The sequence below is a fragment of the Thamnophis elegans genome, chromosome 9 (assembly GCF_009769535.1).
Source record: "Thamnophis elegans isolate rThaEle1 chromosome 9, rThaEle1.pri, whole genome shotgun sequence".
NCBI classification, from domain to species: Eukaryota; Metazoa; Chordata; class Lepidosauria; order Squamata; family Colubridae; genus Thamnophis; species Thamnophis elegans.
Genome location: NC_045549.1, coordinates 53,013,721 through 53,040,653, shown reverse-complemented (window position 1 = coordinate 53,040,653; position 26,933 = coordinate 53,013,721). Strand labels below are relative to the sequence as shown.

The following is a 26,933-nucleotide window of genomic DNA, read 5'->3' as shown; positions in this document are numbered from 1 at the left end:
GTAGTCCATGGAAGAAGAAAATTTTGATGGTTTACAGAAAAATTATTTGCATTTTTTATATTGCATCAAAGCGCACCCCCCTGGGATGGATATGTGCAATGAACATTTGTGTTGCTGCAGAGAATCTTCCCCTTCGGGGTCTTTTTGTGTGGGTCAGAGGGGGAGAGAAATTCCGACTTGGGGTCTGCTTTGGCCTCCTGGTGTGGGGCTTTGGCTGAAGGCTGGAGGGAAGTGCCACTGGTGGCGAAGAGCAAGAGGGCCTTATTCCAGTAGGACTGCATCATGGCCTGCAACTAACTTACTATCTCAGCCTGCTGAGATTCCACGCGCTGGTACCTGGCCTTGCACTCCCGCAAGTCTTCCCTCTGCTTGAAAAACCTATGCTCATAATCATCAGTGAGTTGCTTCTACTGAACCTCCTTCTCGGTCAGATCCAATTTGAACTGAGCCAGGTGTTTTGCCAACTCTTTGTCATGGTGGCTGCTTAGCTCCAGCAACTGCTTCCTGTTGGGGCCCTAAGAAGCCTGGGTGGGCAGACGAGGAGTGGGTGGGAAGGAGGGGTGAGTAGAGGCTGGCGAGGCACTCCTTGGTGTGAGTGACATTGAGTTGGCCATGCCCACCCAGTCACGTGATCACCTAGCCACACCCGCACAGCCAGTCATTAGGCAGATCATATTAGTGGTCTGCAGAATTTAAAATTATGAATTTAGTGGTTGGGAACCCCTGCTGTAGATTATAGAGAGACATGCTGCACTATTTTCTCATTGTTTGAAGGCTTCAATAAACAAAACAAAAATATTTTTATACATACATTTCATATTTAAACTAGGAATATATGTCATATTTGTTAAGACGTGAATTCATTGATCTCCTAAATTATATATTTAAATTCTTTTTGTCACAGCTTAAATATGTAACTAAGTTTCAATTTTCTTTTTAATTCCTTATAAAATTGAATTGTTGGTTTCCATTTAGATTTTTTTAACTCTTAAGGATGATAAATTACTAAAGTATCCAAGATACTCTTTAATGAATGCATATTTCAATTGCGTATACTGCCAGCTGTATAATATGTATGCCAATTCAACATGCAATCTTGCAAAGTCTTTAAAACAATCATTTGAAATCAACTGATCTAAAGGATTGATAACCAATGAAAAGATTTTCAGTATTGCTAGGCCCTGCAGTTTAATGCAGTTACCGTGTTTCCCCAAAAATATGACCTGTCCCGAAACTAACACCTTGTCACATTTTTCACATGGGAAAAAATATAAGCCCAGCCCCAAAAATAAACCCCCTGAACAACCCCCCCTTTCTGCTCACTGACCTAGTGGTATCCCGAAGGCACCAAGCCACGTGAGCCTTCAATATACCACTAGGTTGCGGAGTGGCGTTCTACCTGGCCAGAGGGGGGAGTTGCCGGGCGGCTGCTCCCTTGCGAGCAGGCTCCCAAAGAGCTGGGAATAGCCTCAGGGGCGAAGCAGCCATGAGGTGACCACACTCACAAGCAGCCGCCTGGCAAATCCCCTCCCCAGCCGGGCAGAGCGCCATTCACTGACCTAGTGGGTATCACTAAGGCGCCAAGCCACATGGCGCTCTGCCCACCCCCCAGCTCCCGCGGCTTGGCACATTCAGGATAACTCCTAGGTCAGTGCATGGACCTCTGCCCAGCTGGAGAGGGGGGTTGCGCGAGCACCTGTTTTGCCCCCAGCCTCACCAAGCCCTTGCGCAGCTCTCCCAGGGCACTGCTGCCAGCCGCCGCCGGCCGCCGCTGCCACGCTGCAAGCATAACTTCCAAACTCCAAAAATCAGCTGCCGAGTCTTCCAGCATTGGCCACTCTAGGAGTGCTCTCTATGGTGGGCCAGCTGCTGGAAGACTGTCTGGAAGACTCTCTATCTGGCAGACGGCACACCATAGAGAGCACTTCTAGAATAGCTGATGCTGGAAGAGTCAGCAGCCGATTTTTGGAGTTTGGAAGTTATGCTCGGAACGTGGCGGTGGCGGCCGGCAGCAATTCCCTGGGAGAGCTGCGCAAGGGCTTGGGGAGGCTGGGGGAGGAACAGGTGCTCACGCAACTCCCCTCTCCAGCTGGGCAGAGCTCCATGCACTGACCTAGGGGGTATCCCGAATGTGCCAAGCCGCGGGATCTGGGGGGCGGGCAGAGCGCCACGTGGTTTGGCGCCTTAGTGATACCCCCTAGGTCAGTGAATGGTGCTCTTCCCAGCTGGAGAGGGGAGTTGCGCGAGTGCCTGTTCCGCCCCCAGTCTCATCAAGCCCTTGCACAGAGGGGATTTGCTGGGCGGCTGCTCATGAACGTGGTTACCTCACGGCTGCTTTGCCCCTGAGGCTGTGCCTGGCTCTTCAGGAGCCTGCTTGCAAGGGAGCAGACACCCAGCAACCACAAAACAATAAGCCCTCCCTGATAATAAGCCCAATGCCATACTTCGTGGGGCATATGAAAATAAGACCCTCTTGTATTTTCGGGGAAACACGGTACATATACGTTTTTTTTTAAAAAAAATTCTCATCAATTGGTGCAAATATTAAATCTTTTTAAAAAACCAATTCTCAACCCTTGGCGGATACCAGTAGCTAACCAACTTAGAATGAGAATTTTTTTAAAAATTGGGAGCCTTACCACCTCATTCTTTTTCCCTAGTAGATGTTTCTCGCTGCTCACAGATCTGTTGTTTTATTATCTTTTCCAGGGTCTTTCCAGTTTTTGACATCAGCCTGATTGGTCTTTAATTTCATGGATCTGGTTTCCCACCCCACTTTTCTTTTTGAAGATGGAAACCGCATCAGATCTTTTCCAGTCCTCTGGTAGTTCCCCAGGATGTTTGAAATATACAGTTCAATGGTTCTGAGATCTGCCAGCTCCTTCAGAACTCTGCAATGTAATCCATCAGGTTCCAGTTATCTGAACTTGCGTAGAGAAGACAGGTGTTCTCTTATCATTTTCTTGCTTATTTTCTGGTGTACTGGATAGGACCAGTAGTAAAAATGGTGGCTTGGCCATGGCCCCAAACCTGTTCTCCCGTCAGAAGCTTCATTAGAAGCTTTTTTTTTTTTAAAAAAAATCCCCCTTGTCAGTTCAGACAAGAGGGGGAAAAGCTTTAAAAAGTTTATGTGTGTATGTGTGTGTGTGTCTGGGAGGGAGGGAAGACAGGAAGGAAGGAGGAAGGAAAGGAAGGGAGAAAGAAAGAGAAAGAAAGAAGGAAGGAAACTCACTGCCAAGAGATTCCGCAAAGGAGAAAAATAAATGCTGTTCACTTTAAATTGGAACTGAGCATCCCTGGCTGTGGAATTCTGGGAGTTGAAGTCCACAAGTCTTAAAGCTGCAAACTTTGGAGTCTGCTTTAAATTGAAAAGCTACTGAGGTTTGCAAAGTGACATTTAGGAGTTTTTGGGGGAGGGTTGTTTCCCACAGAGTAAGGAAAGAAGAAAGAAAGAAAGAAAGAAAGAAAGAAAGAAAGAAAGAAAGAAAGAAAGAAAAGAAAGAAAAGAAAGAAAGAAAAAAAGACAGCATAGGAATTTAGAACTAGAAGGCTACTCAAAGGTCATCTAGTCCAATCCCCTGCTGCAGCAAGAAACCTTACATTGTCTGGATTATTTTGGTGCCTCTAACAGAGAGGAAAATTTCCAGAAAGGAGAAGGAGTTTACTAGGACAAGACTACCATGCAGAGGAAGGCAGAGATAGTCCTTGACTTATGAATAAAATTGAGTTCAAAATTTTGATTGCTAAGCAAGAGGATTGTTAAATGAGCTTCACATTTTATCCAATCCATGACATCTCCTGGTGAGTGACATCAAGTTGGCCACACCCACCCAGTCATATGACTGCCAAGCCGTACCCACAAAATAGGCTCTACGCTCACAGAATAGGTAGTAAAAAGTTTTGAAACACACCCTTGGTTAAGACAGATGCAAGGAATGAATTAAGCAACTCTGCTTTCTCTCTACTACCTGTTACTTCCTTGCCATCTTCTCTCATTAGTCAACCAACTATTTGCTGGACTTTTTTTCCTTATTTTTTATATATTGAAAAAAAATATTATTATTATTGACTTTTGTTGCAATTCTTTCTTCATTCTGAGTCTAAGCTTTCTCTTTCCTAATTACAGTAGTTTCTCAGATAGTTCTTTGTGTAACCATGCTGGTTTCTTCTTGGATTTCTTGTTTTTCTTTTTCAACCTTATTGAACGGGACTGGGCTTTTATAATTATATTTTTCAAAGTTTCCCAAGCTTCTTGAATTGTTTTCCCCATTAAGGTTTTTATCCATGGAATCTTTCACAAGCTCTCTTTAAGTTTAGTAAAATCAGCTCTCTTAAAGTCCGAGTCACTGGTTTGATTGTATTCTATTGTTTGTATTTTATTTATATATTTTATTTATTTAGTTAGTTAGTTTGTCAAACATGTACAAGATAACAGGTATAAGTATAAACACAGGCATGAACAAAGGAAATGAGTACAAATAAATGGGGACTAGGACAGGGATGGTAGGCACGCTGGTGTGCTTATGCATGCCCCCTTTACAGACCTCTTAGGAATAGGGTGAGGTCCGTGGTAGACAGTTTGGTTGAAGCTGTGGGCATTTGAGGATGTAACAACAGTCAGGTAGAGCATTCTAGGCATTGACCACTCTGTTGTTGAAGTTGTATTTTCTGCAATCAAGTTTGGAGCGATTTACCTTGAGTTTGTATCTATAGTTTGCCCATATACTATTGAGGTTGAAGCTGAAGTAGTAGTTGACAGGTAGCACACAATTTTGTGTACTATGCTTAGCTCAGACCATAGATGGCATAGTTCCAGGTCGTACAAGCAGAAAAATTTGAGCTTGGTGATGTAAGGGATTCTATTGTGAACAGAGGGGTGGAGTACTATCCTCGTGAAATACTTCTGGATCCAGTCAATTGTATTAATGTCTGATAAACAGTATAGATTCTAGGCAGACGAGCTGTATTCAAGAATTGGTCTGGCAAAGATTTGCCAGATGGCAGAGTTAGCAGTACAATATTACCAGAGAAGAAGCTTTGCAAAATTAGGGTAACGATTCTTAATGCCCTTTTGGGGCTACAGTGAACTCTGGGGCTTAGATCATTTGAGATGAGTACTCCTAGGTCCTTGATAGAGTGAGGGTCATCTACGAGGTTGTTTCGGCCCAGCTTGCATTTAGTGTTCTGGTTTTTGTTGCCAGTGTAGGACGGAGCATTTGTTAGATGAGATTTGGAGTTGCCAATTGCACGATCATTCTGACACATAGTCAAGGTTGCTTTGTAGGGTAATAGCATTGTCCGTAGTGTTAAATAGTTTTACATCATCAGCATAAAGGACACAGCTTCTTATAATATGATCACAAAGGTCATTTATGTAAAGCAGAAAGAGTGTGGGTCCTAAATGCTGCTTTGGGGGACACCGCTGTTAACTGGTGCCGGGTTTGATAGGGCACTCCCTATTTTGACTACTTGTTGCCTGTTTGACAGGAACACAGTTATTCACTTGTGCAGGAACTTGGAAATGCCATAAGAGCTTTGTATACTTTGTGTTATACTGAATTCCAATAAGACTTGGTTACTTTCCCCCAACATTCTGGTAACTTTAACTTCCTCTATAATTTCTTCTTTGTTAGTAAGAATTAGGTCCAATATAGCTGTCCCTCTAGTTCCCTCATCTACCTTCCGGATGACAAAGTTGTCAGCTACTGTAGGTTGGTCAGGAACCAATTCGATCTCCCATTTGATGCAGAGTTTGTATCCCCATGTCAGAGTATTTAAAGAGTTAAAGTCTCCCATTACTATTGCATTGGGAACCTGGATTACATTGTACTAAAATACTCTAAAATGACACTGTCAGAAAGGAGAGGATATGAGCATAAATTTTAAAACTGCCCAACTCACAGCTCTCAGAAATCTGTAAAAGCACAAACCCTGAGATCCTACAGTATGGCTAGCTTTACTCAAATAATTTTGCTGACAATGGACAGTTATTCATTTTTCTGATGGAAGCTTATACAGTATGTCCTCATTTGAAGGAGTCAGCTTTCAATGTGTACATTAAATTTATAAACAAGAGATCCAAAGAAATAATAAACCAAGAACAAGGATTAGCAATGTTTTCATTTAAAACATCCTTAATTTAACTCCAAATATATTCTGCAAATATAACTGCAATAATAATTGCAAAAAATCACTGTATTTTAAAATTAAATCTTAGTCATAATCACTTTCACTTGAGTTTCCAGGAAATGTCCCAGTTTCTCAATCAATATTTCACCATAAATAATGGCAATAGTTTTCCTAGAAATTACAGTAATTGCCATCATTATAATAAATGCCAAGTTCATTGAAACATGCTCAATTAATTTTCATGCATATCTTCTGTACTGAAACATTCTATAAGATGCTAGAAAACTAACCAATCAGGTCAAGAAGTCACTGATCCTATCCTATCCATCTACAATCAAAGAAAGAATTATCTTATTTCCACCAGGCAGTTTTCGCTAGGAAATTGATTAGAAGAGATATGGCTTTGATATGGCTAACTGTGTTGGCATCCTCTATGACTAGGTAGGTAGGTAGGTAGGTAGGTAGGTAGGTATTGATTCTTAATTCTTTTAAGTAGCCTCATGATTTCAGGAAGGACTTCACTTTTTAGATTCTGCCATTCAGTTAACAAATAATTATTAATCCTTTGACACTAAGCTATTGCTTGTTTATATCACATTTGAACCACTATGGTCATAATTTTAACTTTTCTTAACTAGATCCTGATTACAATTAATTAAAAATGTATTGGTTCTCTTGTCATTCCCACAGCCATGTAAGATAGGAGTTCTCCAACTTTGTGATACTTTGATCCCTTAAAATGTTAAAATGAATTTGTGCGATTCCCCACCCCATGAATAAAACTAATGATTTCATGAGAATTGGAATGCAAATAATTATACCATTTATTTTTAATAATTAAAGATTATTTATATGTCAAAATTTGTAAAGTATAAAATTGAAAGTATTTAATGGAAATAATGGAAATAAACAAGACTCCAATGAAAGTTAAAAGCTTAATTTTAATGGGTAGGATGAGGTTGTCTATAATTCCAGAAATCTGAGCTGCATTGTGAATACAGCAACTCTCATTCACCAAGAATTGGAATGGCAAGTGAGGTGAATGTTTTCTTGCCTTAAACCAATTTCTCTTAAAATGTTGCAGCTTGAAAAACAGTGACATTTGCTTTTGGCAATTTCCCATTGTAACAGTACTGAGATAATGATTACAGCACAAGTGTCCACAGGGAAACAACAATAAACAATAAAATATCCGTTGGAATGGTGCAAGACAAACTCATTTATCTATTTATTTGTAATATTATTGCAAAGAATAAAAGGATGAGATGCATTGCGATGTTATGATGCATATTTTGTTATTTTAGCATTATTGTAGTTTGGAGTGGATGCTTGTGAATCACATCTTTGCTTTTTTCTAGCCTTGTGTTTGGTGCTTATAAATCACACCTCCCATTCTTCCCTTCCTTGCAATATATTGCCCCACTTCCATTCATCTCTGTATGTATTCCTGCTGCAGAAAGTGTCAGGTCAGATGGCCAGATCATTGTATAAGAATCCCATGTAATCCATGCAGTGTTACTCCTCATTACATTGAAGTATAATGTATCATTTAAAAAAAACAAAAAACAAAAATATCACACAGGTTTCGGATAAAGTTCTGGAGCTGTCACTTTGCATTGAGCATACTTTTATATTAAATTGTTCAGTCTGCTTTAAAAGGACATGTATGGCAAGTATCCTTCTATGCAACCTGCTGGTGGCTATGACCACACTTTGGGAAACATTGTTTAAATCAGAGGTGTCAAACTCAATTTCATTGAGGGCCACATCAGGATTGTGTTTGACCTTGGGTGCCTGGGGGTGCATGGCCAGGGTGGATGTGACTACCCTGACATCACTCATTGAGGCTCCATTTTTAGCTGTGATGGCCTCCTGAAGCTCTCTGCCAGCAGAAACAGAGCTTGGGGAGGCTGCAGGCTCCATTTTCGTTGGCAGAGGCCTGCAGGTGACTGTCACGGCCAAAAACGGAGCCCATGCAGGTCACACATGGCCTCCCCGGGCTCCATTTTTGCTGGCAGAGACACCATCGGCTTTGCTGTTTACAGGGTGCTCTGTGGGCCAGGTCTAAGCACCCTTGGGCTGAATATCGGTCATGTGCCTTCAGTTTGACATCCCTGGTTTAAATGCAGATGTATCTAGGTAGTTTTTATATAATATAATGGACTGAATTTGTATGTATGTATGTATGTATGTATGTATGTATGTATGTATGTATGTATGTATGTACTGTAGATATCTGTGTATCCACCAGACCTGTTTCTCTTTTGTGGCTATCTATGGTCTCTGAAGTAAGATTGATATCTATGCTTCTGAGAAGGGTGATAGTACATACCTGGTATTTTTTTTAAAAAAAATATCAGTGATTTTCACCCATTATAATTATTGGATTTGTTGCTACTCTAAATATTTATAGTCAATAATCTTTTAGTACACAAAGCACCACTTTCATGAATACTAATTAATCTCTTCCATAAATTTTAGTAAAATTTATATTTATGAAATTATATTGGTGAAATTCACAGCACATTCTCTGTTCAAAGACTTTCTGTCAATTTTTTTGAGGAGAGAGAGAGGGAGGGAGATAGAGATAGAGATGAGAGAGAGAGAGAGAGAGAGAGAGAGAGAGAGAGAGAGAGAGAGAGAGAGAGAAATTCACACATACCTATACACATCTGCACACAGACAGGTACAAACACTTTCTACAGAATTCTCTTAAGTATGTTGATGAAACCTACAGACCTAAATGTCTCTACCTGGCTAATGCAGTTGGATTAGAGGTTCCAGTTACCAAGTTTTGTCATAAAATAACCTTATATTGCTGTTTTGCTTCTATTCTGCATCTTCTATTTGATTCTATTCTAATAACAAATATGGCAACTTGGTAGCTCTTCCTTCTTCCAAACCTTGTTACTCTTATGACAACCTCTGCTATTTTTAATCAGTTACAATTATTCAGAATGTGAAGTGGAATAAAATATGATCAATAAAGCTGCTATCTTCTTATATCACTGTCCTACTTTCATGTCACATTTCAGGCAATCTATTGCATGCACTGAAATGTGGTTACCCTGAGTATTTCTATTGGGTGCATTATATATTCAAACTGTAAACAGAAGACAACTAATAATTTCCTATATACTGAATAAATTATTGATGTCTCATTTATAAACGCTCAGTTTAAATATACCATGTAAATAAAATGTTAAAAGATAACTCATTTCAATTATTTCACATGATGAAATTTGTTTCTTTAGCTTTCCCTGCTTTTTGTGCAAATATCCCCCCTAAAATAGCATTTAATACATTTAGGTATTTAGGTATTTAGGTATTTATTGGGATTTATATGCCGCCCTTTTCCCTGAGGGGACTCAGGGCGGCTTACAACCACAGGGGAGGGGAAGTGCAAGGTCAAAACAAAACAATATGTGAACAACAGAAAAATAATAAAACCCAACTTTCATTCAGCAATCAAACAAAACACTCGGGCGGGTAATTAGGAGCCTATCCCCAGGCCTGCTGGGAGAGCCAGATCTTGAGGGCTGCGCGGAAGGTCTGGATAGTGGTGAGGGTGCGGATCTCCATGGGGAGCTCGTTCCACAGGGTCGGGGCAGCAACAGAAAAGGCTCTCCTCCGTGTGGTCGCCAGTCGGCATTGACTGGCAGATGGAATTCGCAGGAGGCCCAGTCTGTGCGATCTAATTGGTCGATTTAGGGAGGTAATCGGCAGAAGGCGGTCTCTCAAGTACCCAGATCCACTACCATGGAGTGCTTTAAAGATGGTCATCAGTATCCTGAAGCGCACCCGGAGACCAACAGGCAGCCAGTGCAGCTCACGGAGGACAGGTGTAACGTGGGCGAACCGCGGTGCGCCCACTATCACTCGCGCGGCTGCATTTTGGACTAGCTGTAGTCGCCGGATGCACTTCAGGGGCAACCCCATGTAGAGCCCATTGCAGTATTCCAGTCTAGAGATCACAAGGGCTCGAGCGACTGTTGTGAGAGCCCCCCGATCTAAGTAGGGCCGCAACTGACGGACCAGGCGAACCTGGGCAAATGCCCCCCTGGTCACAGCCGACAGCTGGTGATCAAGAGTCAGCTGTGGATCCAGGAGGACTCCTAAGTTGCGGACCCTATCTGAGGGGTATAGAATTTGACCCCCCAGCCTAAGCGTTGGTATATTAGCCAAATTATTGGGGGGGAAACACAACAGCCACTCGGTCTTATCCGGGTTGAGCACCAGTTTGTTAACACTCATCCAGTTCTTAACGGCCTCCAGCCCCTGGTTCATCACGTCCACCGCTTCATTGAGTTGGCACGGGGCGGACAGATACAATTGTGTATCGTCCGCATATTGATGGTATTTTATACCGTGCCTCCGAATGATCTCGCCCAGCGGTTTCATGTATATGTTAAATAGTAGGGGTGATAGGACCGAACCCTGGGGTACCCCACATGTTAGGGGCCTCAGGGACGATCTCTGCCCCCCGACTAACACCGACTGCGACCTGTCCGAGAGGTAGGAGGAGAACCACCGCAAAACAGTGCCTCCCACTCCCACCTCCCGCAGTCGTCGCAGAAGGATACCATGGTCGATGGTATCGAAAGCCGCTGAGAGGTCAAGGAGAACCAGGATGGACGCATAGCCTCCATCTCTGGCCCTCCAGAGATCATCGGTCAATGCGACCAAAGCGGTTTCTGTGCTGTAACCAGGTCTGAAGCCGGACTGGAAGGGGTCAAGATAGCTAGCTTCCTCCAAGGTCCGTTGAAGCTGAAAGGCCACCACCTTCTCAACAACCTTCCCAATAAAGGGAAGGTTGGAGACAGGACGAAAGTTGTTTAAAATGGCTGGATCTAACGATGGTTTCTTCAGGAGGGGTCTCACCACCGCCGTTTTGAGTACGGCGGGGAAGTGCCCCTCCCGAAGGGAGGCGGTGACAACCGCCTGGATCCAGCCATGTGTCACCTCCCTGCTGTTAGCCACCAGCCAGGAGGGACACGGGTCCAAAATACAAGTGGAGGCACTTACAGCTCGGATGGCCTTGTCCACATCCCCAGAGGCAACTTCCTGGAACTCAACCCAGAGCTGATGTGGCAAATAGTCCTCCTGTGTCTCAGCTGGATCTACTGCGGTGGAGTCCAGGTCCGATCGAAACCGAGCTACTTTGTCCGCCAAGAATTGAGCATAGTCCTCAGCCCTACCCTGCAAGGGGTTTCCCGCCTCCCTCCTATTAAGGAGGGAGCGGGTTATCCTAAACAGGGCGGCTGGGCGCGACTCGGCGGACGCAACCAGGGAAGAAATATATGATCTTTTTGCAGTTCTTAATGCTCGGACATAGTCCCTGGTGCAGGTAGTTAAGAGTGCTCGGTTTGCTTCGGACCTGTCAGACCTCCACTGGTGCTCTAGGCATCTCCTCCGGCGTTTCTTCTCCCGGAGTTCCTCGGTGAACCAGGGAACTCTCCGGGATCCACTGACCCGGAGGGGCCGTAGTGGCGCAATCCGGTCGAGAGACTCCGACGCCGCCGAGTGCCAGGCGGCGGCCAGAGTCTCCGCCGAACTGTGGGCGAGGGTATCAGGAATAACCCCAAGCTCCGTCTGGAACCTCAGAGGGTCCATAAGTCGCCTGGGGCGGAACCACCTGGTCGGTTCCTCCTCCCTACGGTGGGGGTTTGGCCTCCGGAAGTCAAGCCTCAGTAGGCAATGGTCTGACCACGACAGGGGTATGATCTCATTACCCCTCAGACCAAGATCACACATCCACTGCTCCGAGAGGAATACGAGGTCGAGCATGTGACCCGCTGCGTGGGTTGGGCCCCGAATTACTTGGGTCAAGCCCATGGCTGTCATGGAAGCCATGAACTCCTGCGCCCCATCAGAGCGTTCACCGAGCGATGGCAAATTGAAGTCCCCCAGAACTATAAGCCTGGGGAACTCAACTGCCAGCTCGGCTACTGACTCGAGGAGCGAGGGGAGGGATGCTGCAACGCAGTTGGGAGGCAGGTACGTTAGCAGCAAACCCACTTGACCCTTGAGGTCCAACTTTATCAGCAGGGACTCACACCCGACAAGCTCCGGAGCAGGGACCCTACGAGGTAACAGAGATTCCCGGATTACAATAGCCACACCGCCACCCCTTCCCTGGGCTCTCGGCTGATGAAGCACCTGAAATCCCTCTGGGCACATCTCTACAAGGGGGACTCCTCCTTCTGTGCCCAGCCAGGTTTCAGTAATACATGCCAGGTCTGCCCTCTCGTCAACAATTAAGTCCCGGACGAGGGGAGCTTTGTGAACAACAGACCTGGCATTTAGCGACAACAGCCTGAGACCAGGGTCCTGACTACTCGCGCCATCTGGTCTTGGAGTGGGACTCCTAGGGCCGGAAGGAGGGATCTCTGTAATGTAGCGAACCCTCCTTCCCCGGTAATGGCCAGCCCTAAGGTCCCCGCCGTATCTGCCTCTCCCTGTCACGACCGCTATGCTCCGACCCACTCCCATGTCCATGGTCCCCCCAACCACCCCGGTTCCTCCCGCCTTCCCCAGCAGGTCCTCCGAGTCAAACATTCTCATTTATCCACTCTAACAATTCCCACATAAAAATTTAAAACATATAAAATACAGAGGTAACAATTACTAAAAGTGGGCCATTCATTCAATTCCATTCAACTCCCATACACTCAACATTCTATTTAAAATTGCGCAGTTATAGTATATAATAATATGGAAACAGTGGAGGAAGCGATGGTCTGCTCCTCTCCCTTCTTATGTCCTGGGGAACTGTCCTTAGCCACCAAGTCAAAAGTACGTAGTATATAAGGTGGCTGTAGACAAACAAGATTGAGTATAGAGCTCCAAAGTTCGTAAACGGCATCCATATAGTCTTGCCCCACTGGTGGAGGTTAGCGGGCTGTATATTCGAGAGTCTCTTTCCCAAAGATATATAAGGGCCCCAATGTAGGAGACCAGAGTTCGAGACTAACTTGCACCGCTCTTGCAAATGGAAGGAAAAATGCTGGTATTCTCGGGGTTCAGTTCTTATCCCTGCAGTCGCCATCCTCTATTGCTCCCTGCCGGTTGGCCACAGTCCCACTCCTCCTAATGGTTAGGTGAGCAGGGAGTTAGGTCCGGAGGGGGCTATAACGATGATAAATAGTAAAACAGCAGATGATAAATAGTAAAAATAGGTAACGGATAATAAAGTGAGCAGAAATAGATCCGAGGGGAGGGGGGGCGTCTAGGGCAATAGCAAGCACGTCCATTCAGTCTGCAGATTCAGTGCAGCCTCCAACAGCATGCTATTATCATTTCCATTAATGTTACTTTTTTATACCAGGGAAAGTCATATATATTGTGATTTCCATCTCTTAGTACAGTGTTTCTCAACCTTGGCAACTTGAAGATGTCCGGACTTCAACTCCCAGAATTCCCCAGCCAGCATTCGCTGGCTGGGGAATTCTGGGAGTTGAAGTCTAGACATCTTCAAGTTGCCAAGGTTGAGAAACACTGTCTTAGTACAATATGTAAGGAGGCCAAGTTCATCCTGCAGCTTCTTTGTTTTATAAAAGAAAGTGCAGCAGCTCTCAGGTGAAGCTGAACTACTGCTGATTTCATTCGGTTTTATCAAGAGTAAGAAGAGGTTTACCATTGCTTTGGTTCTTTTTTTTTTCAATTGAAAGTCAAGCCTACACCTCTGGCAGGGACGTGCAGTCAGGGGAGGCAGGGGAGGCAGAGCCTCAGCACTGTCATCATGAAAAGAAAAAAAATGTAAAAGGAAAAAGGCTGAGTTAGTTGCTGCCAGAGTCACAATGGATGACTCTGCTTAGTGCTTAACTGTTTAAAAAAGCCTCTAAAAAAGTGCCCTCTACAGGGGGAGGCGGGAGAACCACGTGCCTCATCTAGTCTGACTTTATGATCACTCGAGCAGAGCTAAGCAAGGGTTAAAAGCCGAAAAATTCCTGACGTAGATGAGGCACGTCGTTGTCCTGCCTCCTATAGAGGGCGTTTTTTTAGAGGCTTTTTTTAAACAGTTAAGCAGAGTCATCCACACGGTGACTCTGGCAGCAACTAGCTCAGCCTGACCTCAGAGCTCATGCCTTTTTCCTTTTACATTTTTTTTCTTTTCATGATGGCAGGCAAGAGCAGAGTTGAAATCCTCTCTGAAACAGCTGGAAAAGGTACGTGTATGGATCGGAGGGAAGGGGAGGAATTCAAAAACTTTGATTGCATGCAGAGCCTTTTCAAACACACACACACAGCTGGATAAAAGTATATAAGCCCAGCTTCATTGATTACAAGTTTGAAAAGGCAACGTGGCTTCACCTGCAATCAAAGGTGCAGATCGGAAGGCAGCAGGGGAATTGGGGGGGGGGTATGGCAGAGGAGCTGCTTTCAAGCTATTGGAAAATATATCCAATCCAACTTCTGTGTTTGTGTTTGTTTGAGATTGAGTGAGTGAGAGAGGAATCCAACTTCTCTGTGTGTGTGTGTCTGTTTGAGAGAGGGGGGAGGGAAGGAGAGAGGGAGGAAGGAGGGGGAGGGAGAAGAAAAAGAATGAAGGAAAACTTTTTCGCAAAGGAGAAAAACAAATGCTGTCGCTTTAAATCGGAACTGAGCATGCCTGGCTGTGGAATTCTGGGAGTTGAAGTACACAAGTCTAAAAAAATTTTAAACCCCTGTGTCAGTGCTTCGCCAGCCATAAACCTCACCACACGTCACTGCTCTGGTATTTCTTAGAGACATTCTAGCTGAGAAACAATTATGTAAAATGAATTGTATGTGATTTTGCTTAGCTTCTAAGCCTAGGTAAGAATGATCATATGCTGAGATATGCTGCAGGTAGGAGGAGACAATATGGCAACCTCCTCCCCTCCCCCAAAAGTGCTTTGTGCTCAAAAAGATAAAAGCCCTGTACAATATGGCTACTAACCAAAGTAATTAATATCATGATCCATTGCTGGAGGCTCCCAATCAGATATTCTCCAAACATGTGACTGCAGGACCCAAAATTTCCAACCAGCATCTCCCCTACATTTGTGGTACACCGGATTTGGAAATTCTCCAGGACAAACAGCCAAAAAGAAAGCAAATTTGAGCACTTCCTATTGAGTGATGTTGACTCTGGAAACAATCCTGAGATTAAGGGGCTGTAGTTTTCTTTATATCTTGTGAAGAAAATGACTGCTATTAATGGATAAGTTATCAGGATAAAATGTACTGTACGTGTAACCAGAAAAATGTTAAAGATCTAGGCAATTCTTTGACTGACACAGACTTAAATCAAGGACATTAATCTCAAAGTTATGTAGCCAACATTGTACATTAAACGAAATTTTGTGTGCAATTTAAACAAAATTTAGGGTTACACTTGACCTTAGAGGAGTGTGTCTTGTGTCACTTTCCGAAAAAATACACAAGGACACAAATTGCAATTTATTTTATTTACATGCAGGCCATGAGGATGAAGCATACATAGCTCATGGCCTTAGTGTGTGCAAATCCAGATTAGATAATACAAAGCTAATGAACACAGCATTCGTCAGCCCTTCTGATGATAGTAGGAAGTTTAGCTCCTGAAGTACATATAGAAGAGCCAAGTCAAGTTTACAGTAAAGAACATTTATGGAGTTTTCTAACTACATTGAAGTCACTCTTGTCAAAATCATAACGATGGTCCCCAACTTACAACTGGTTTGCTGGCCAGCTCCTCATTTAAGAGTATTATTCCTTTCTATTTTGGAAGGAGAAACTATGTTCATAGAAATTAGGCTACGCAAAGCAAGTTTTGTCTTTATGCATATGACAGAAAACCCTATTTGATGAAGAACTAAAAGAGCAAATGTACAGCTTACCTAAACGATGACAAGTGAGATGCATGTTAACCAAGCAGATTTCTTCCTCTCTCCCTGTCCTATTGCTCATATCTGAAAGGTGTAAACACCAAGCAGGCAGAAAAAAAATTAAGTACATGACTAATACAACTGATTTAAATAAACATGGAAGATGGATGGTTTAAATATGGAAAATTCCTGAATCTAAGGAACACTGCATTATTATCTTAATGCAGGATCCAACATCAGAGATTGTTTTTAAAACCAATTATACAAAATTGTGAAATAAATAAACATATTAACAAAGATATATTAATACAGAACTGCACATAAAAATCCAAGTTTAATTCATTTGTAATCAATCTTTCTGTAAAATTTTCTAGTAACCACAATCCTGTTTTATCAAATAATAAAATTGAATAAAAACAAACATGTGAATTCCTCTAAATAATAGATGATAGACCATCTGATTCTAGCTCCCAAAACACAGAAGAATAAATTTAGGGCTAATCTGAACCAGTAACACTGAAAAAATTGGAGTATATTGTCAACTACCTTAAAAGGATATAAGCTTCCATAAAAATCTACAATATAACGTAGGTTTACTGCAATTTTGGAACATAAAATTGTGGTAGAGGGTTGCAGATAACCTATACATTATAATTTATACAATTTTGATCAATTAACCAAGTCAATATCAAATAATAGAAAATAAGTACTATAATTTTTAGATAGATGATTATTTAAATGACTATGGAAATATGATTTATATTTCAGTTTTTTAAAAAAGTTCTTATTGCTGTTGAGAATACTCTTATCACGTGCCTGAAATTGTTTTTGGAGGCTTGGAAACCTTCCTGAAATGACATATAATTCGGGCTTCAGTAGTGGGAAGAAAATTATTCAAAATCATACAAATATGTGCTGATTTTAAGCAATTCTTTTATCAACCTCCAACTGGGGATACCGCAATAATCCCCAGAATCTAATCTTATCTCTTAAAAATAAGCTTTACTCCTGTAGCAGTTGTACTGGATTGAAAAAATATTTTCCATCATAAATGTCTTTTTATTAATTTATTTTCAGATCTCATATAATTTTTTAAATATAATTAAATTTTGAAGTAAACACTTGTTACACACAAAATTAAACTATGATTTGAACATATGAAACTAGTATTTTACTGAAAGATTATATCATAATTATAGTTCTTTTCATTTGAAGAAAGTTCCAATGGATTTATGGAAGTTTGCATAGAGTAATATATCTATATTTACTTATATTTACTGGCAGTGCAACATCATTGTACTCCTTTTCCCATATGTAATTTAGAAATATAAAATGTCAACTTCTTTGCTTTCATTTGTGATGCTAGCTTTGGCTCTTTTGCTACTGGTTTTGTATTGTATAATTTAATATTTATTTATTTTGTAATATATAGGCTAGTTCTGTGTAATTCTGTTGTCATTTGGTTAGAACCTGGTGAAGCTATGCAAATTTTTAAAAAGTTTTTTCCAGTAGTCTCCACATGTTTACATGCACAGCCACTTTCCTTTACTGGAAAAATATGAACCAAGTGACTGAATGTACACAGGCATTCAAATACAATTGGTAACAGTTCACAAAGCAGCTGTGCAACTGTGGAACAAGACATGGCTGCTTTAACAGTTTCAAAAAAGGAGCTTCCTATGTCTATTGAAGCACTTGTACAGCTTTACAACAACAGCAAGTGCATCTTAACATGCAAGGATTGAAGGATCCTAACCTGAATCCTTAGACAAACACCAAAGCATGCAAAAGGAAGAATGAGAGACATTTAATATAGCTACATAACAAATACTGAGACTCATCAAAAAACATTAACAAGTGAGAAAAGATGAAATGATCCATAGAAAACTTGCAAGAAAGTATTACAAAAAAATACCATCTCTCTCTCTCTCTCTCTCTCTCTCTCTCTCTCACACACACACACACACACACACACACACACATTCTGAAACAAGGGTACCCAATCCCTGTTTGGTGCACCAGCACTAGTTCATGGCATGCCAGCACCTGGGCCGCACAAACAACCGAAGCCCCAACAATAGGATGCAGGTAGCATTGAAATCATGCCCCTCTAGCCCACGGAAAACCTTTCTCCAAGGAACTGGTCCCTGGTGCCCAAAAGATTTGGGATCACTGCTCTAAAAACACCCCAAAGAATTTTTCACATCATTAAAAAATGATGGACAATTATAGTATGTTGTGTTGTTGCTTCATCCACACTCTGTATTGATCCTGTAGGTTCCCAAAGAAAGGACAAGCAGTTCTCCAATGATTGGAAGCTGTACTTGATAGCTTCAAGACTGAGAAGTTCAATTAGTAAAGCCATAGAACAAAGTAAATATGAACATGCCTCCCCCCCCCACATTTTTTGAATAAATTAAGAGTTCTCCCCTTTTTTCCTCTGCTCTAAATTTAATTGAATATGTTTACAGCAGAAATTTTACATTTGGTGATGCAATTGAAGGGCCCTAATACAGCCATAATTTATTTTCTTTGCTAGTAAACCATGATTGATTTTCCTGTTGGTTCAAAACCATATTTTTCATCTCTTTGATCTCACTCCATCAACTATAGACAGATGAATCACCATCAAAATTCTCAAAATTTCAAATTCATCTGCAATGCTACAACACCATCATTAAAATTCATCATTAAATTTGCATCAACAGCTGTATCAACAAATGTTAGCAAAAATATATTATATTTTAAAGCGTTTATAAAAATGACTTCATAAATTTTTAAAAGACAACTTATTCATATCTTTCATATCACCGGCTCAAGGTTGACTCAGCCTTCCATCCTTCCGAAGTGGGTGAAATGAGGACCCAGACTGTGGGGGCGATATGCTGACTCTGTAAACCGCTTAGAGAGGGCTGAAAGCCCTATGAAGCGGTATATAAGTCTAACTGCTATTGCTATTGCTATTTCTAAAAACACGGGACATTAATTCACATAAACCCAGTGCATGTGTTAGATAGGTTCAATTTACTATTTTCTCATTATAATAGTAAAATGTCTATATTATAAGCATTATTTTTAAAATAGCTCTGCAACTGTCTGCTTTGTATACTAAGTATTATATCATGTGGAGTTGATAAATGCAACCAGCAACATAGGTGTGAATTTCCTCTGACATAGACAACAGCAAATTTAATTAATTTTGTATTTTGATAATAATTTTTTGTTCCACGTGGGATTCTCACTAAATAATCCATTATTATTAAATCCCACTCTTGCAAATTATGCACCCCTGCTGAAACCACTTTTTACCTTCTAATGCTGCACTATCAACTCCTGAAATGACAAAAGGTTAAATTATGACCTGAAGATTATCATCTTCCAAATATTTTAAAATGTCAGATGAATACATTAAAATTAAACACTGTATTAGTAATTTCCTTACCTCTAGTTGCTAATATCACTATTCAGGAACACAGCAATACTGACATAAGACCACAGTGAAACTTTTGTACTACTTTTATATTTTTATCACAAGTACTGAATGCATTTTGGTGCAACACTTCACTAAAAATTCAGGCTAGCATTAAATACAAGTAGATTGTCTTCCTTAAGGCAGTTATACCATATATGTAAATACTGTCTAAGGGCAGGAAATACCCAGTATCTGGTAGAACAGATGTAATCTATATGTTTGCATCTGATTTGAAGTTTCACTCATATTTCTTAAGACTTGACCGCTTTAGACAAAGAGTCACGCATCACATAAACATTAGTGGTGTTATTTTATTTGGCCCAGCAACACTTACATGTTCTGATCTTTAAAATTATGAACTAAAATGTAAGCCCAGTACATTGTGGCTTATTTACTTAACCAAAGTTGAACCACCCATGGATTAGTGCCATATGTGTACCAACGTAATTATGTGAATTGCCAAATCCTGAGCTTTGTGGATTATAGTGTGTATCATCAATACATACTAAGTGATTCTTTGACGTCTGACTAGCACTGAGTGAGCAAGAGAAAACTACCTTTCTTTTCTTCTCACCACCACCCCATACTTAGCTATTTTTCTCCCACAACCCTGTCACCTGTTAGCCAAGTAGCTTGACAGATGGCTACACTTTTGTTGTAAGTTTATGTCTGGAAAGGTGATTGGTGGCTATTTCATTGATAAAAAGTGAAGGTTGTTCAGAGGGGAATCCATCATGCCCTTTCCTTAACTTGTCCCACAGTAGGGGAAAAAACATAGCACTATTCCCTGTTCATATAGGAATAATGTATGGCAGGAAATTATGGTCACAAATGATCCGCAGGAATACTTTTCTTCCAGCCTAAGGAATGGTGGGTACCAATTTAATTTACCCATGAGAAAGGAGCTCCAGATTAAGCTGAACTGATCTTTCTGCACACTGGCCTTTTCGGTTTTGGTTTTGTTTGTTTTAAGCTGTAATAAGGCACTAGAAATTATTATTTTTATCCCAGAGACAAATAATGTCACATCATTTTAATTAGGTTGTTTTCATCTACTGTTCATGATGATTTATAGATTGAATTTATTTTGTTTTGTGTTTATGTTTCAGATTCAAAGAAAGCGATTCAACATTAGTTATTTTTCTGTGAGTGGGCTTTCTCTCCCCACCCCACCCTTTTTTTTGCCTAGAAGATTGCCATGTTAAAAAACACATTTCTTCGGAATTGTCTTTTTATATGCTCATTAAAATATATTTTTTTCCCTTTTAACAATCTATTTTGCAGCATTGAAAAACCATAGGCTGATGACGCCTCTCTGCGCATGTTTAATCGACCACTATGGTTGTCATGCCAACTAGTCAAGAGAATTCTAAGCCTACACTTGGTATTTCAATGCAGTGACCCAATTACTGTCTGTCAACAAATTCACCAGGACAATGAAGTGTAATACATTACTGAGATTACAGCCCAGAGACAGAAACACAAAATGGAACTGAAATATTAGTCCCTTTCACAAGGCAAAATAATATAAATAGAGTTTACGGTAATGTTTTATAATCCTTCAACTATACTACACGCTTTTAAACAAGTATTTAAAAAATTAAAAATATATCCAATCATGATCTTAGCCTATAGACCTTTTGTGCTCTTTTTCATGTAAATGTTGCTATATACCTTAGGCCAGTTGTGTTGTGAGTTCTCCAAACTTGAAAACAGGAAATATGTAATAAACGCAAATATTCTTTTATCAATTCCAGCACTAAACATTAAATGAAGTGTTACATAAATTCTTTGTGCAAACATGCTATTATAGCTTTTAATAAAATAGCCAAACATTGTTCCTACTCTTGATAACAAACCAAAGTTATATAGCAGAAAAACAGCAATTATTATATTTCTTAGCAAACACCAGCAAAAGAGCTCCTTCAGGATGTAAGATATTATGCTTTATTTAATTATTGCTTCACCATTGTTTTCTATTCTACATCTCCATTGTTAACATAAACAGATGGATCATTTAATATAAATAAGTACAAAATTAATAATAAAGTTGTTATAGGAACAAAGATATTTTGCTATCATGCAGATAAAATATATTAACATATCACTGATGCAAACCCCTATTAATAACCCTATATAATCTAATAATAATTTCATGTACTTCATAAAATTATCTAACTCTTACTTAGAGAAGCTTGTGCAGCAAACTTAACTATAACAACATAGGAATAATACAATAGGAAGATAGAAGGCATATTTTTAAATGCTTTAACCATAATTTAATCACAACTACTGTAATACCAAAATCTGTCTTCCAGTGCCCTTCCCCTGTGAAAACAGCTTGTATTCATCTATCTCATATGCATTAAATTTATTTAGAATTTCTTCTGACTTGAGTTTTGCTTTATTGTGGTAGACAATTTTTCCATCTATCCATCTGTACAGTCATCCATCTTCACTATACTGCAGCTTCCCTTGAGCCTGTTCTTCCTGTACTGAGAAAAATCCATGAAAAAAGTTTTGTTCATGGTATCTAATTTTGGAAGCCTGAAAACCATAGCAAACCACTGAAAACCTTGCTGTAAAATAAAAAGCAGGACAGTCACATTGAAACTCTTGCCACCATGTAAGAAGAAAGCCAGAAACCTGCCACACACTCTTGAAAATGCAACCTTTTTTGTAAAACAAAACAAGGAAACGAATAAACAAATAAAAACATGAAAACTCTCCATGAAAATTAATGAAGGAAAAATAAGTTTTAAAAGGCATTAAAACCTCTAAAAGTGCTAGTTAAAAAATGAATTGGGCAACAGGTGATATGAAAAACTTTCATTTGCAACCCTTTTTATACATTGGATTACACCATCCATGCTTCACATAGTGTCCTCTATACCAGTGGTCTCCAACCTTGGCAACTTTAAGACCTGTGGACTTCAACTCCTAAAGTTGAAGTCCACAAGTCTTAAAGTTGCAAGGTTGGAGACCACTGCTCTATACTCATTCTCTCAATTCAACTACTGTAGTCCAATACAAATGGGAATGGGATGGATAAATTCTGTAACTTGTCTTGGCATAGGTGAGTTTCATTTGCAATTTTAAATTTTAATTATTTATAATTTTAATTAACACTATTAAACAGTATCAACACATTCTATGCTGTATATTTTTGCAAATCTAGCATCTTGCACATGGAAAAGGTAACAAAAGGAATGGCTTATTATTTCCTTTCCATCTATGTTCTCTGTATGAATATTTCTGTTTCATGAATGAATTTGAACTACTGGATCACTCAACCAGGAAATCAGTCAATTAACATTCAAAGGAATTAGAAATGGCAAAATAAATTAAATTCTTTTCACTTACATTTCTCTAGCAGGGGAAAATGAATTACATTTTTTATAGATAAGAAATGTGTATCTTTACCCACAAATAATAGCTAATATGTTCATAAAGATAGCCTTTGGCAAAAATGAGTTGAAATGCTAACTTAAGATATTACCCCCCTTTTCTTCTTTTAATTTTTTTTAATTTTTATAAATTTTTATTTTAAACACATAAGCACATCAGCAGAAACAAACACATGACTTAAATACCTCCATTACATAGGCACAGTAAAGGTAAAGATTTTCCTTGTCAAGTCATATGTGACTCTAGAGGGCAGTGTTCATCTCCATTTCTCAGCCAAGGGAGCCAGTGTTGTGGGAAGACACTTCTGTAGTCATGTGGCCAGCCCAGTGGTGAGTTTCAAAAAAAATTCGAACCTACTCTGTGGGTGTGGTCTCCTTTGTGGGAGTGGCTTGCCGGCCATGTGACCTGGTGGGAGTGGCTTGCCAGCCATGTGTTCTCTCTCTCTCTCTCTCTCTCTCTCTCTCTCTCTCCTTCCTTCCTTTTGTCTCTTTGTCCCTTTTTACTTTTTTTCTTTCATCTCTATCTCACTTTTTCTTCCTTTTTTTCTTTTTTATTTCTTCTTCCTTTCTTTCTCTTTCTCTCTGTGTGAGTCTCTCTCTGTGTGTGTGTGTGTGTGTGTGTGTTGGGTTTCAAAAAGTTTGGAACCTCTTCTGTAGGTGTGGCCTGCTTTCCGGGTCCACTGGTGAAACCTCTTCTAACCGGTTCGGTAGATTTGACGAACCGGTTCTACCAAACTTGTGCAAACTGGTAGGAACCCACCTCTGGGCCAGCCTGACTGTACGCTAAAGCACATGATTGCTGTTACACCAATATAAAAGTAAATGAGAAGAAAATATTAAACTCAAAAAAAAATATCAGTAGGAATATTTAGACAAAGGAATGTAGAATTATTATATATCTCAACTATTTTTGTCAATATAATTATTATTTAGTGCCAGCTCTCCTCAAGCTGGTATCTGTTGACATTTCATGAAAAGATGAAAAGATGCTGAGACTGATTACAAATAAATAATAAGCATTTATTTCTTTAGTTTGCTAGAAGAAAATGTTTGGTTTGAGACAGGCCAAGTCTTCTAAAGAGCACAGGACAGTTGCTTGAAGTGGTTCATCGACAAATCTGCGCCCGACAAATGTGCGCTGACAAAAATCGTTCCCACAAAACCGTGCCCACAAAAGCAAACAACATAGTGGGACGCGAAAACAACGAAAATAACCCTAACCCTAACCGTTATAATGTTGTTTTCGCGTCCCACTGTTGTTTGCTTTTGTGGGCACAGTTTTGTCGGCGCGCATTTGTCGGGCGCAGATTTGTCGTGTCACGGCTTGAAGTAGAGGTGAATTTTATTCAAGCCATAACAGTCAAAGCAATTGAAATGTATTCAAAGTTGGAATAGAATTGGGAAGGTTACTTTAATAGAGGAGCCTTTCTATTGTTCTCAGAAAGCATGCAAACTCAGCCTCCGTTCTAGGGATTACTGGAAAGCATACCAGATCTGGTAGTAGGGTGAAAACATGGCCTGACTCTCTGTGACATTTGTAATCTTTATTTTTTGTGTGTCAAGGTTGTGACCTTGAGTGATGGGTCCAGAGTTAGCGAATCTTATTGTACATATGTGAAAGATTTCCATATTTTCAAGGGATTTTCTTATTTGGTTAATTTGCCGGTATTTGACAATTTCACCTAAGTAAAGATGTGCTTTATCAGTTTCAGCCTGGGTGTTAAAAGGCTTCAGTGGTCTTTTGTTTAATGTCTGGGGGTCATTGGAAGGTCAGATAAACAGCAGAGTAAGGATGATATGGGTGGAGGTCTTCCTACAATTTTATTACAATTTCATTCATTATCTGTGAAGACATAAAAATCCATAAATTCTTTTAGTTATAAGAACAAACTGAAGGTAATTTAAATGTAATTATGCCTTTTAAAAATACAAAATAGAAATGGATGGCTACTGTTGAAATGATTCTATAAATGTTATGTTCTCCCCTAAAATGTATTGATTTGTCATGGTCCAGAATAAAACTGCTAATAAATAAATAGTTTAGTGTATAGTAACTATCTCATAAATATCTAATACCACCAATAACAGAGATTTGCAGTTCATCGTAAAAATATTTAATTTCAAATGTATGACCAATTCTCACAGCTTAATTTGCACTTTCCCCACCAAATTCATGGCATTTTTAACCCACATTTTTTTAAAAAATGTCTGACTTATTTTCTCACACCATTATCTACAAGATGTTCTACATATGGCTGCCTTTAAAGACCAATTAAAAGTATTGGTCCAGAATTTAGTGATCCATGTGCAATCAATTTATGGGAACATATTATTGCTTTCCTTTTGGCCTGTTCTTTTTAAGCATGGAATTTAAATGCTGGCTTTGATCTAGAAAGTTCTTCATAATCTGTCACCTAGTTATCTTCATGGGCACCTACATTTACTGGAATTGACCTATCCAAAAAAGCCATGGTTAATAGTTGTTTATTCTCTGAACTAATGAGGGCTAAAGCCAAAAAATACTCAGCAGTAATTTAGTCTTTTGAAACAGAATTCCAGTGAAAATTAGACTGGACCCATTGGACCCATTCCTGAATTTATTGTAGAAAATGTTAAAAATGGTAGAGAATTTGTCATTTATTCTAAAATTATCATATATATTGGTTCAATATGAGGATGCATATTTTTCATATATGATCCTTGATTATCTTGTGGATTTACCAATTTAGATGTTTTTAATTAGGCATTCTATGTATCTTGTGTTTTCATTATTTTTTATAATATAAACATAATTTTATTTGCTTTGTAAATGGCTGAAAGCTGCATTTGACTGCAAAGAGATAATAAATAAATCCCCAGCTGATACTTCCATTATTAATCAGACCTATCCCTTCCACTGTTCCCTCTAAGGTGCACGGCCACACGGCCGCGCACGTGGCAATAAAACACCATGCAGTGGTTTCTAACTGCCGCGCAGTGATTTCTGTCACAGGCTCTGGAAGCTAAATCTAGGGTTAGCACGGGTGCGGGGACGGTGGCAGGAGCTTACACGGCACAGCCGGTCTTCTAGGACCTCCTAGGCGCCAGCTATGTCACTCATTACTGTCAGTCGCCTCGTGTTCAGCAAAGCAAATGCGGGGAAGTCCTTTGCAGGCAGCTAGAACTGGCCTCCTGCAAAGGACCTCCCCAGACTTGTTTTCATGAGCACGGAGCAACTGACAGTAGTTTGCGCTGGCCGCAGCAACTCAAACTAGCATCAGTCACCCCGTGTTCAGCAAAGCAAGCCCAGGGAGGTCCTTTGTGGGCGGCCAATCCTACCTGCTTGCGCCCAGCTCTGCGGCTGAAGTAAACCCCCAAAGCTCCCGCCGCCACCAGAATATCTGCTGCCGCATACTCCTCCTCCAACAGCACTGCCGGATTTGCCACCCGATGCTGTGGCTGAGGAGAAGCCGCCAAAGCTCCCATCAGCACCCCCGCCCGTGGCAATGGTGCCTCTCCCTCCATGCGGAGCACCTGAGCTGGCCCCCGCATTATCCCTCCCCCTTCCTCCTCTGCCGTGCTTTTGAGGAGCCATGAGGGCGCAGGAGCTAGTAGGAAGGCGGCAGAGGGGGCGGGAGCAGGGAAAAAAGGCCTCATGGCTTCTCAAAAGCACGGCGGAGGTGGAGGCAGTGGCAGGGGTAACCCGGGGCCCAGCTGAGGTGCTCTGAGCAGAGGTGGAGACACCACTGCCGCTGCCATGGGCGGGGGCGCCAGCAGGAGCTTTGGCGGCTTCACCTCAGCTGCAGCGCTGGGCAGCAAATGTGGTGGTGCTGTTGGAGGAGGAGGAGGAGGCGGCAGCAGTTATTCTAGTGGTGGCGGGGGCTCGTTGGCATCTTCAGCGGCAGCCCTGCCCCCTGTGAAAAAAAACGAAGATGGAGCAGATCCACGCAGATGACATCGCTGCAACATGACTGGAGGAGGAATTCTGGGAGTTGAAATCCACAAGTCTTAAAGATGTCAGGTTTGAAGACCCCTGGTTTTTTTTTTCCTAAAGGGTTATGGGTACAAGGGTCTTGTAACTTGACAGCTTTAAGACTTGCATGCTTCAATGCCAGA

At 40.9% G+C, this 26,933-nt stretch overlaps 1 protein-coding gene across 1 annotated transcript in view; it reads right to left on the bottom strand.

The window, feature by feature from the left end:
- The window catches only part of GPM6A (glycoprotein M6A), a 198,045-nt gene that overhangs the window by 60,815 nt on the left and 110,297 nt on the right, over positions 1-26,933 (bottom strand).